This window comes from Anolis carolinensis, chromosome 6, assembly GCF_035594765.1.
Source record: "Anolis carolinensis isolate JA03-04 chromosome 6, rAnoCar3.1.pri, whole genome shotgun sequence".
Taxonomy (NCBI): Eukaryota; Metazoa; Chordata; class Lepidosauria; order Squamata; family Dactyloidae; genus Anolis; species Anolis carolinensis.
This window is the reverse complement of record NC_085846.1, coordinates 111,683,985-111,696,421: the sequence shown is the minus strand read 5'-3', so window position 1 is coordinate 111,696,421 and position 12,437 is coordinate 111,683,985.

The window sequence follows — 12,437 nt, the reverse complement described above, 5'->3', positions numbered from 1 at the left end:
AACCATTGCTGACTTCTAGGAACTGCTCAGTTCAATTTTCATATGCAGTATTTGTATGCTGCAAAGGTTCAAAGCCTAATGGTGTAACGCTAAAAAATGTAACTCCACAAAAGGTGACATTGATGCCAAAATATATCATCATCTGAGATCTGCAAGTGCAGCATTATTTCGAATGAAGCAGAGAATGTTTGAGGATTGAGGCATTTGTAGAGATACCAAGATGCTTGTTTAGTGTCCTCCCAACTTTATTGTATGTTTGCAAAACATGGAACATTTATTGTATGTCTGCAAAATGTCACACTCAACTTCTGGAACGATTCCATCAGTGTTGCTTTTGAAAAATCCTGCAAATCTCTTGGGAAGAAGGCAGGTGGACAAACATCAGTGCTCTGGAAGACCAGCATTGAAACAATGGTAGTCTGTCATCCACTTTGCAGGACTGAATGGCACATTGTTCAAATGCCTGATCACTGTCTCCCAAAGCAGTTATTTTAGTATCAGCTCAAGAACTGAGAGTGGAATGTTGGTGGACAGCAAAACAGATTTAAAGATAGGCTTAAAGTTAACCTCAAAAATGTGGAATAAATATCGAGAACTGGGAAGCCCTAGCCCTTGAGCGTTCTTACTGGAGGTCAGCTGTGGCCAACAGTGCTGTGGAATTCAAAGAGGCACGAATGGAGGGTGAAAGGGAGAAATGTGCCAAGAGGAAGGAGGTGCCTCAAGCCAACCCTTGTTGAGACCACCTTCCATCTGGAAATTGATGTCCTCACTGCGAAGGACCATGCGTATTCGTAGTAGGTCTCTACAATCACTTACGGACACATCACCAAGACTCTACCCTGGAAGACAAACAGACTTAGTCAGGAGGAATCACTGATGACGATGAATTCAAAGGTCCATCCATCATTCTCACTGAAAATGAAGCAAATAAAAATACATGGTGAGCACCCCTTTAATGTAATTACAAAATACAGTTGGCCCTCCATATTTGCGGGCTTCACTTTTGCAGATCTGAGTATTTGTGGATTTGATTAAACTGTTCTAAGTATCTCTAGGCCTTCCAATGCAACTCTTTAATGATTTTTTATTCATGGTTTTTCCATTTCCATGGGGGTCCTGTGCCCCTAATCTCAGTGCATGGGGTTACTGTACTGACTGTACTATCCTCCAGAATCCAACACTGCCCACATGAGTGACACCTTTGCTTTCTGGTGGTTCAGTATACACCAACTTCATGCACAAAATTATGATTATATATATATTTGTATATACCTTCAGGTTGGGGCCCCTGGTGGCACACTGTGTTAAAGCGCTGAGCTGCTGAACTTGCAGATCGAAAGGTTGCAGGTTCGAATCCAGGGAGCGGAGTGAGCTTCTGCTGTAAGCCCCAGCTTCTGCCAACCATGCAAACATGAGTAGATCAATAGGTACTGCTCCTATGGATGGGAAGGTAACGACGCTCCATGCAGTCATGCCAGCCACATGACCTTGGAGGTGTCTAAGGATAATGCCAGCTCTTTGGCTTAGAAATTGAGGTGAGCACCAACCCCGCAGAGTCGGACACGACTAGACTTAATGTCAGGGGAAAACCTTTACCTTCATCCCATACCTTCATGCTATGTGTATAAGGTGTATATGAAATATAAATTGTATGTTTAGACATGAGTCCCAAGATGCAAATACAAGTATTCCAAAATCGGGGGGGGGGGGGGGAATCTGAAATCCCAAACACATCTGGTGCCAAGCATTTCAAATAAGGGATACTCCACATGTAATAACAACAATGCAAAGCAATGCCATAAAACTATACAATGAATCACAGCTGAAATTTTATTATTACCACTGTACTATTAGTTCTTGCAAGGGTTGTGCAGGTCAGCTATGCATAGTGAATTTGTAATGACGAATAAGGAGATGTGGGGAGAATTACATTGTGTGTAGATCTAGATGGTCTTTTCTACTGTGGCAACTTGGCTTTGGAATCCTTTCCCCTCGGAGGCTGGACTGGTGCCAACGATGGTGTCATTCTGGCACTAAGCAAAAGCAAGTTTTTCTACTTAAGCCTTTGGGATGTTATTGATTCCATACAAATCTTCATACTTGCTTGGTTTTAAATCATCTTAAATAGCTTCAACTGTCTTATTTTAGCTTGTCAAATTGTTCAAAATGCTTTTAGCCTGTTTAAATTTTTCATACTGTTTTAAACTGGTTATCACACAGTTGAGATATAGGATAGAGGGTGTATATTCTAGAACATGCATGGGCAAACTTGGGCCCTCCCTCCAGGTGTTTTGGACTTCAACTCCCACAATTCCTAACAGCCAGTATTGTGGGAGTTGAAGTCCAAAACACCTGGAGGGAGGGCCCAAGTTTGCCCATGCCTGTTCTAGAAGATACATGATGACAGAATGAGGTTGTATTGGATTGCCTTTGTGGTCTGTTCCAACTAAGACTTGAAGCAATGAAGAAACAAAACTGAAAAATGTGTTGTCGAAGGCTTTCATGGCTGGAATCACGAGTTTGCTGCGAGTTTTCCGGGCTGTATGGCCATGTTCCAGAAGCATTCTCTCCTGACATTTCACCCACATCTATGGCAGGCATCCTCAGAGGTTGTGAGGTCTGTTGGAAACTAGACAAGTGAAGGTTATATATCTGTGGAATATTCAGGGTGGGAGAAAGAACTCCTGTCTGCTTGTGTTGCACCCCAAAGGTACGAGAGCACTCTGAAAACCACACTGAGGCCAGATGTTCAAGGAAAGCAGTTTATTGAGGGATATATATATATATATATATATATATATATATATATATACGCAAGCAAACAGCGGAAAGAGTCAATAGAGAAAGTAGTCCATAATATAATGTCTACAATAGTTCAAAAGATAGTTCTTCAAAGTCTTTCAAAGTTGTTCAAAGAGTTCCAGCAAAGAGTCCAAGTCAGTAAGCATCCAGGAATTGCAGGAAGCAGGAACAAGACGCAGCAAAATGACAACTGTAATCCACCTGGAGGGTATTCCTTGAAAAACAGGGAAACAAGAGTAACAAGGTGAGGTATACTCGAGAGTCACAAGGCACGAACTCCAACAGGGTATCCTGGAAACGGCACGGGAACAAGGCAAGGATCAAGAGACAGGAACTGAGATGCTTCTCCCAAGAATGGCAATGTTGACACCGCAACGAAAACAAGGAGCGAGGTCCCTTTAAGGAAACCTCAAGGCTACCGCTCAGTGAGATCCAGGACAATCACAGCTTCACATGGGAAAGTTTATTAATTACAGCGCTTGAGAGCCAAACGTTTACTTCTTCTCAGCATTTCTCTTTGACTCCTATCCTGTGAGCTAAGATTGTCTCTGATCAAAAGACTCATCCTCCCCTACAACAACTCCATCTGGTGAATCCAGCCTTGAGTTAACATCGGAATGTTCCCCAATTAGCTGTTCCTCTGGAAGCACAACTTCAGGCGCCTGCAAAGTCATTGGGCTCTGATCCAAACCCCAGAGAGGCTCAAAATCCAAATCAGCCTCTGGGTCCCACTCCGTCTCCTGTGGAGGGCCTGACGGCTGAGCTATAACAGCTTGAAGTAAGTGTGAATATTGCAAATGGCCACCTTGATTAGCATTGAATGGCCTTGCGGCTTCAAAGCCTGGCTGGGAGTTCTTTCTCCCATCCTGGACATCATTCCACAGATATATAAGTCCCACTTGCCCAGTTTCCAACAGACCTCACAACCTCTGAGGATGCCTGCCATAGATATGGGTGAAATGTCAGGAGAAAATGCTTCTGGAACATGGTCATACAGGCTGGAAAATTCACAGCAAGCCAGAACCGAAAAATCTAATACAAGCAAAACACTATGGCTTCCAAAATTCATTTGATTACAAATTAACAAAATAAAATAAATTAGAGACAGACAGATGATAGATTTATATTTGTTTTAGAGATGATGCATAGCAATTCTCCTTTCCATTGACAAGTTTCTTTTCTCTCTTCTATGCTTCATCTCCCTCAGGGCAGAAATAGCACTGAAGTCATGAAGGTACAAGGTGTATTGAATTGTGTATTACATAAATACATCTAATTTGAGCTTTTGAGGAATGGCCCAGTTACTAAATATTTGCTCATCCCGACTTTTCTTCCCAGTGTATGAAGGAGGGCTGCCTTCAAGAAGGTCTATGTCAGAGCTGCAACCAAGAGAAGAAATGGTTTGCTTTGGCTCACAAAGTCTCCTGGGCCCAAGGAAATGCCCAAGGGATCCAGATCCATCAGTGTTATGCCTGATCTCTATTGCCACGGGACGATCAGGAGCAAAGGTACCATCTTGCAAAGAATGCAACACAGCAAAAAGATTGTGTTCCTGTCGCCAAAAGAAGACAGCATATATTCCTCAGTTCTTCTACTCCTAACACCCAGCGCAATGATATCAGCAGAGAACTCCAGCTGTCACTGCTAAAATAGGTAAAAGATCCCATGGGGTTCTAAAAATATCAAAATGAAACTAATCTCTCTCCCCCCCCCAGCCCCTTTTAAACCAAAAACTGCAAAACAAAGATACACACTGCCGCTCACAGTTGAGGCTATTCCCATCTGAACCGGATTCCCCATCTGGCACACAATTTGACAGGCAGAGAACGTCGCTGTTCCTGAAAAACCAACTCCCATCACTTTGTTTTTGAATTTTTAGCTGCCTATGGAGACTATTTTGTAAATACCATCAGCCCTTAGTATTTGCCAGTTTTTAGTTCTAGGGCCCGACCTCTCTTTCTCTCTCTCTCTCCCCCCCCCATAGATACCCCATAAATACCAAAATCTCTGGATGCTCAAATCTAATGATATACAATGGTGTGGTAGAAGAAATATATACTTCATATAAAATGGCCAAATCAAGGTTTACCTTTTGAATATTGTCAACCCAATGGGTGGCTGATTCTCTAAATGCAGGGCCCATGGATATGGAAAGACAACTTCATGGTGTTGAGAAAACACTGCAGGATGTTTAACAGGCTCAAAGGATGAAGGTGCAACCTCATTGTCATGCACCATTCCTTGTTGTGCTTCCAAAGCTGCTCTAATAACTATAAATTGTGTGTATCTGTTGCAGTCTTATCTATGCTGCTTTGAATCCCATTCTTGGGAGAAAAGTAAATAAATAAATAATGACCAATTAGCATCAATAAAGTATATTCACTATTTCAAGCCCTGGGTGTATGTAAGTTTTTATGACCTGATCATAACACTTTCGGTAGGTAGCTCAGCCCCTTTATACCAATAGATCGTAGAAAGAGGCCAAAGAATGTGTGTGGCTTCCATAGAAGTAGAATGGTGCAAGGACTGTCAAAATGGCAACTGTTAGCAAGATGTGGCCCTTGTGGTCCCAACATTTATTTATTATTTACTAGCTGTGCCCGGCCACGCGTTGTTATGGTGAAATGTGGTGGTATAGAAAATTAAGTATTGAGGAATTGGTGGTAGTTAGTAAATGTCATTTCTTAAAGATTGTGGATATACAATATTTCTAGTTGTTCCTTTTTTTGTCTGTTGGAAGCAAGTATGAATGCTGCAATTAGCCAGAATGATTAGCATGTAATGGGATTATATGAGGCCCCTTCTGCACAACTGTATAAAATACACACTGAACTGGATTATATGGCAGTGTGAACTCAAGATAATCCAGTTCAAAGCAGATATTGTGGATTACGTGCCTTAGCATTCTGGGTTATATAGCTGTTTGGAAGGGCGTTGAGTCTACACTGCTATATAATCCAGTTCAAATCAGATAATCCGTATTTTATAGGCAGTGTGGAAGAGGCCTAAGCAAAACAAACACCACAGGGTGTTCGTAACTTGCATCATCTCGGCCCATGAGCCAGTGTGAAGATGCCAGCCACAGATGCAGATGAAACATTAGGAGTGAATGCTGCTGGAACATGGCCATACACCCCCCAAAACTCACAGCAACCCAGTGATTCAGGCCATGAAAGCCTTCAAAAATACAATAATGATCATTCTCCTCCATCCTACAGACCTGTGTTTTCTGAAACCAATCTGCCCATCCTGCCTGGCTCACTCTCAGGCCACGGATGCCGTGCCAGGCCTTTCCCTTGCCCTTCAAATGCCTTCTCAAAAGCTCCAATGTTCTCATCAGTGACCACACCGTCACCACGAATTTAAAAATGAAACAAACAGATGCTATCTTTCAGAACATATTTCTCATCAACCGGGAAGCGAGAGCTGGGTATTATATTTTGCTGCTTGAAACAGGATTGTTGGTGTCAGACAGGTTATGTTCCTCTTTGGGGGGGGGGGGGGGGAGTCGGTGGGGAACTGATGAGTAAGAAACCATGTGGCATTTGTAGACTCTGCACTTCTCAGCTGCTCGATGAAATGAACGGAGGGCAACAGAGGATAGGTTGGTATGAACCAAGGGCTAAACCAAGCATAGCCAAGGCTTGAAGCTATGCACTGAAACAGTTAAAATAAAATTCTCATTTTGCCCCTTTTGCCAGCCACAAAAGTGCTGGTTATTGCTCAACAGGAAGGTTAGGTCCCTGGAATGTTTTGTCCAGTAGCATTTGACTTAATACAGTGTTCAGTTGGGCCTATGTACCCTGAGGTCTTGCCTATCTCTTCTCCACCAGTAAGATGATTGGTATGGGAAACAGGGGGTTCCTTTTGGTGGCTGTAGTTAAGAAAATCCCTCCCAAAATTAAGCATATTTTGACTCAAAGTGCATGCTTTGGCTTTAAGGTCTGGTCTGTTAAAGGTCTGCCGTCCCCTCTCCAGTTTTGCTTTTGGTGAGATTGACCTTTCATAATTCTGAAGAGTTTTAATGTATTTATTAAAATTCTTAAAATATCCGGTATGTTATTGCGTAATTAATTTTTAATTCACTTTGTTTTTAACTTCCTTGTTTGTTCTTTTTTTAAGTGGAATAAAAATGCCATCAATACAGAGCTCTCGGGCTGTAATGAATGGGCATTTCATGGGCCCAATTATACCATCAGCCCTCCATATCCACAAATTCAGCCATCCACACCATATATATATATATATATATATATATATATATATATATATATATATGAAGAAAAAAATCCCAGAAGCAAACTTTGCTTTTGCCATTTGATTTAAGGGACCACATTTTACTATGTTAATAGGATTTGAGCTTCCACTAATCTTGGTATCCACATGGAACCCCAGTGAGTACAAAGGGCACATGGTATTTCCTTCCTGTCCAGCTGTGGGAGATTCATTCCTTAAAAGCAGACAGTATAATATAAACTTAAAAACAAAACAATTTCCCTCCCAGTGGCTGTGGCTACATTTATTTATTTGTTTATTTACAGTATTTATATTCCACCCTTCTCACCGTGAAGGGGACTCAAGGCGGATTACAATGCACATATACATGGCAAACATTCAGTGCCATTAGACATATGACATATAGACAGACACAACAGTAATTTAACATTTTCCAGCTGCTGGCTTCATGAGGGTATGTTTGATTCCGGTCACGGGGGAGCTGCTGCTTCATTGTCCACTTGTGACACCGAGACTGTGATGGTAGTACTTCCTGATTCCTTTACGCACACTGCTGGCAGGTTTATGGTGTTGGAAATTAGTTAAATTAGCCTCCCGGCATAAAGCGGTACCAAGAATTTTCTATTCAACAGATGCAACTGTTTTTCGAGCTGCTTAGGTCAACAGCAAGCTAGGCTATTAACAGTTGGGAGCTCAATCCAACCCAGACCTTGATCCCATGACCTCTCGGTCAGTAGTGATTTATAGCAGCTGGCTACTAACCAGCTGCACCAAGATTATTTTTTAAAGGAAATTAATTATAGGACAATCAAGCAGATTTTTTTTATCATGTCAGAAGTGTCTTGAGAACATACTGAAAATCGCTTCTGGTGTGAGAAAATTAGCCACCTACAGAGAGGTTGCCCAGGGAACGCCTGGATGTGTTACCATCCTGCTGGAAGGCTTTTCTTATGTCCTTGCAAGCTAGAGTTGACAGACAGGACCTCACTCTGTCTCGCGGATTCGAACCGGCAACCATCAGGTCAGCAACCCAACATTCAGGTCAGCAATCCAGCAGATGGTCTCTGTCTTAAAGGCTAAGCTGCATGTTACCTTAAATTCACACCTGCCACCAACCCAAATCCTGGCAAGCAACAGATAGTTAAATGGAGTAGAATTGGGGAAGCACTGACCACTACAACTGTATGACATATGACACTCATGATCTTTAATAAAATGCTACCTGGACATGTGAAGGAAATATGTAGGTCAGCAGCAACCATGTCTGTAAGGTATCGTGCTGCTTCTGGGAGGAAAAACAGAACAAGACTAGTGCTTCTCTGTTGTGCTTGTGGACTTCTGGACTGATCCAGCAGGGCTCTTCCTGTGTGATTATGGAGTTCAGTCTATATCTAGTCAAAGCTTATCTCAAAGAAACCATGTTAATTATATACTCCCATTATATAGCTCTTCAGTGCCATCTAAAGACCAAGTGTTTGAAATTCAACTGAAACACTGGATTTTGTTATAACTTCTCCAACCAATGTGAAAGCGCTAATGATTTAACACACAAGATGCTTTAAACAATATAATGCTGCTTGATGAACATGGTCAGAGAACCAAGGCATCAGTTATGGGTTTGCTTTTTCTTTAAACCTGTTTTAAATCTTGTTCTTATATACAGCCCCCAAAAGTTTCCCATCAACAGTGCTACCATGTAAGAGTTTCCGAGGTCATTTGCTGAAGTGGACATTTGTCCTTAGGGCTGTTTTTCAAAATGGAAAGGTATGAAAAAACCTGGCAGAATGTAACCACCATAATTAAATGGCAGGCACATGAAGGTTTGTAGTCAAATTTCTCAATTGGCATCTTTCTGTATCCCATTACATTCAGACTCCACCCACACAACTATGTGACAGCTGAAATACCAGTGGCCTAATATTATACCCCATTGCTGCATCTGCAGAAATGGATTGAGATCCACAAAAGCTCACATTCAAATCAATCAGTTGTTCTTAAAAGTATTCCTAGATTCCTTTCCCATTCCTCCTTTCCTATTAATGCTGAAAGAAACTAGCACTGTTTCTCATTCAAAACGCCTTCATTTTTATCATTTTGAAGAGTTTGTTCCTCCTCTAGAATGCTATATGCATTAGTAATTCAAAAATTACATGTAAGAAAAAGGATGTCGGGCTCTCCTCTTACCCGGAAAGCCAGTCTTGGTATTTCTGCTTTATTTCCAAGGAGACCAGTGTTCACTGAACAAGATGAAGGGGAACCAGCACAATAGTGCATAACAACCATGTTACAATGACTATGCCAGCTTTTGATACCACAGGCACTCATAGTGGTATCTGGCTGAGATGGATCTTTGAGCTACTCTTTCATGGTGCTTCCTTTTCTTCTTGGAGGAAAAATCTTAGAAAGTGTCAAGGAATATGGGAAAAACTGGGGAAACCAATGAAACTCTGTAGAGAAGGGTGGAAGGGGAGGGAAGTAGCTAAGGAGCTAGAGGCAGAATGGAGTGACTTCGATGCAAAAAGGTGGCACTATCTGAAAAGCCAGCGATCCTGAAATTAATGAAAGAACTATCACCAAAGCAGGCTGTGTCTGGTGTTCTGGGCACCGTAATTCAAGAATATTGACAAGCTGGACAACCAGAAGCTCTGGAGGCCAAGCCCTTTGAGTTGTCCAGTGAGCTGGAAGTGTTTACCTTAGAGAGAAGAAGACTGAGAGGAGGGGATATGATAGCCATGTTTACATATTTGAAAGGGTGTCATCTTGAGGAGGGGGCAAGCTTGTTTTCTGCTGCTCTAGAGACCAAGACACAGAGCAATGGATTCAAATTGTAGGAAAAGAGATTCCAGACATCATCATCATCATCATCATCATCATCATCATCATCATCATCATCATCATCATCATAACGAAGAACCTGCTTTGATTGAAGTCAAAAATCAGAAACTCCTCAAAGCACAGCAGACAAAAAACCAGTACAAGAAAGCCACACTACAAACTAGAGCTGACAGCTGGCACAACAAAACATTGCATGGGAATCACGAATGGGACCCTGAAGAAGGAGACAGAAGGCCTGATCCTTGCAGCCCAGGAGCAAGCCATCAGAACAAAGGCAATTAAGGCCAAGATTGAAAAATCAGCTGATGACCCAAAATGCAGACTGTGCAAGGAAGCTGACGAAACCATTGATCATATCCTCAGCTGCTGTAAGAAAATCGCACAGACAGACTACAAACAGAGGTACAACTACGTGGCCCAAATGATTCATTGGAACTTATGCCTCAAGTGCCACCTGCCAGCAGTAAAGAACTGGTGGGATCACAAACCTGCAAAAGTATTGGAAAATGAGCACGCAAAGCTACTGTGGGACTTCCGAATCCAGACTGACAAAGTTCTGGAACACAACACACCAGACAACACAGTTGTGGAAAAGAAAAAGGTTTGGATCATTGATGTTGCCATACAGGGTGACAGTCGCATTGGCGAAAAACAACAGGAAAAACTCAGCCGCTATCAGGACCTCAAGATTGAACTTCAAAGACTCTGGCAGAAACCAGTGCAGGTGGTTCCGGTGGTGATTGGCACACTGGGTACCGTGCCAAAAGATCTCAGCTGGCATTTGGAAACAATAGACACTGATAAAATTACAATCTGCAATTGCAAAAGGCCACCCGACTGAGATCTGCGCGCATTATCCGAAAATACATCACACAGTCCTAGACACTTGGGAAGTGTTCGACTTGTGATTTTGTGATACAAAATCCAGCATGTCTGTCTTGTTTGCTGTGTCATAAATAATAATAATAATAATAATAACAACAACAACAACAACAACAACAACACTTTATTTATATACCGCCCTATCTCCCCTAGAGGACTCAGCATGGTTCCCAACAAGGCAAAACATTTCCAACAATTGCCAAACAAGGACCATACAACAAAGTCAAACATCATATAACAAAAAAAATATACAATCCATCTAAAACAACCACACAATTTAAAATCCAGTTTCAGTTTGCTCCTGATGGTAAGAGCTGTTTGGTAGTGAAATATGGTGCCTCAAAGTGTGGAGTCTCCTCCTCTTGAGGCTTTTAAGAAGAGGCTGGATGTCCATCTGTTGAAAGCACTTTGTGTTTTCCTGCATGGTAGAATATGGTTGGAGTGGATGGTCTTTATGACCTCTTCCAACTATATGATTATATGGTGGTTGAAGAGATGGTGGAAGTGAAAGCAGCTTTGGCTGCATTCCCATTGCCACACCAATCTCTACTAGCATGATCTCTGCCACCAAAGACCATCTAGGAGTGCGGATCCCTGCCTAATCTGGAGTGAGTGCTGGGACAAACCTGTAACAGTTGAGTAGATACTGTCAAACTTCATAGGAACCGCAGAGCTGTCAGATGAGAATGTCAAGGAATATGGGGGAAAACAAGAAGCAGTGCAATTCTGTGGAGAAGGGAGCAAGGGGGCGAGATAACTAGAGATGGGGGTAGAAGGATTCATAATTGTCTCCCACAATGTATATGCAATGTTTGTATTCTTGACAGAAATCATCACCGACTATACTTGCAGCAAGTGCAAATTGGCAGCTTTCTTAGAAGAGAAGTTCAGTGCATGACAGCGATGTGTTGTGTCTATTCAGAGAACAGGAGGACTGCCTGGATAGGACACGGGGAGAATTGATCATACAAAACCAACTGGAAGAAACTGCCAAGGAAAGTGAAGAAGCCTGTAAGAAACACTCTGGAGGAAAGTCACCAAGAGCAGATTGGGCAGAAGAGATTCAAAACCTCTCCAACTAAGGAGTTGCTTCCTATGTCTTCAGAAGGATAGCAGCAATGAAGATGCTCAAACAGGGAACCAGCAAGGAAGGAGTTGAGGTCACCACCAAGTACAAGGAGAGAAATGTCACCGTGGAGTCTAGAAGGTTAGCTGAAATCAGTTGAAAAATTAGTGAATTATATCAATGAGTTGATTCCAGGCTCACAGAAGACCCTTTTCTCAATCCAACCAACTTTTGGAGGTGTAACTTCAGGGGGATAAGAGAGAAGCCCTTTTCTGTGACTTCCACCAGTCTGGAAATTATTTGCATTGGGAGGCTAAATTGGCTTCCTTTCTGCTGTCCTTTTGTCTGCAAACAAAACAATTTCTGTTTAATGTGTTGTTGAACGCTTTCATGGCCGGAATTATTGGGTTGTTGTGTATTTTCTGGGCTGTATGGCCATGTTCCAAAAGTATTACTTTTGGAACATGGCCATACAGCCCGGAAAACACACAACAACCCAATTTCTGTTCAGGCAAGTGTTGGCAATGGAAGCTGACCAGCTGTTGAAGGCAACTGAGAAGAGGTTGCTATATCTATTTCCCATCGCTGTGCTTTAATATTTGTTTTGTATGATCTT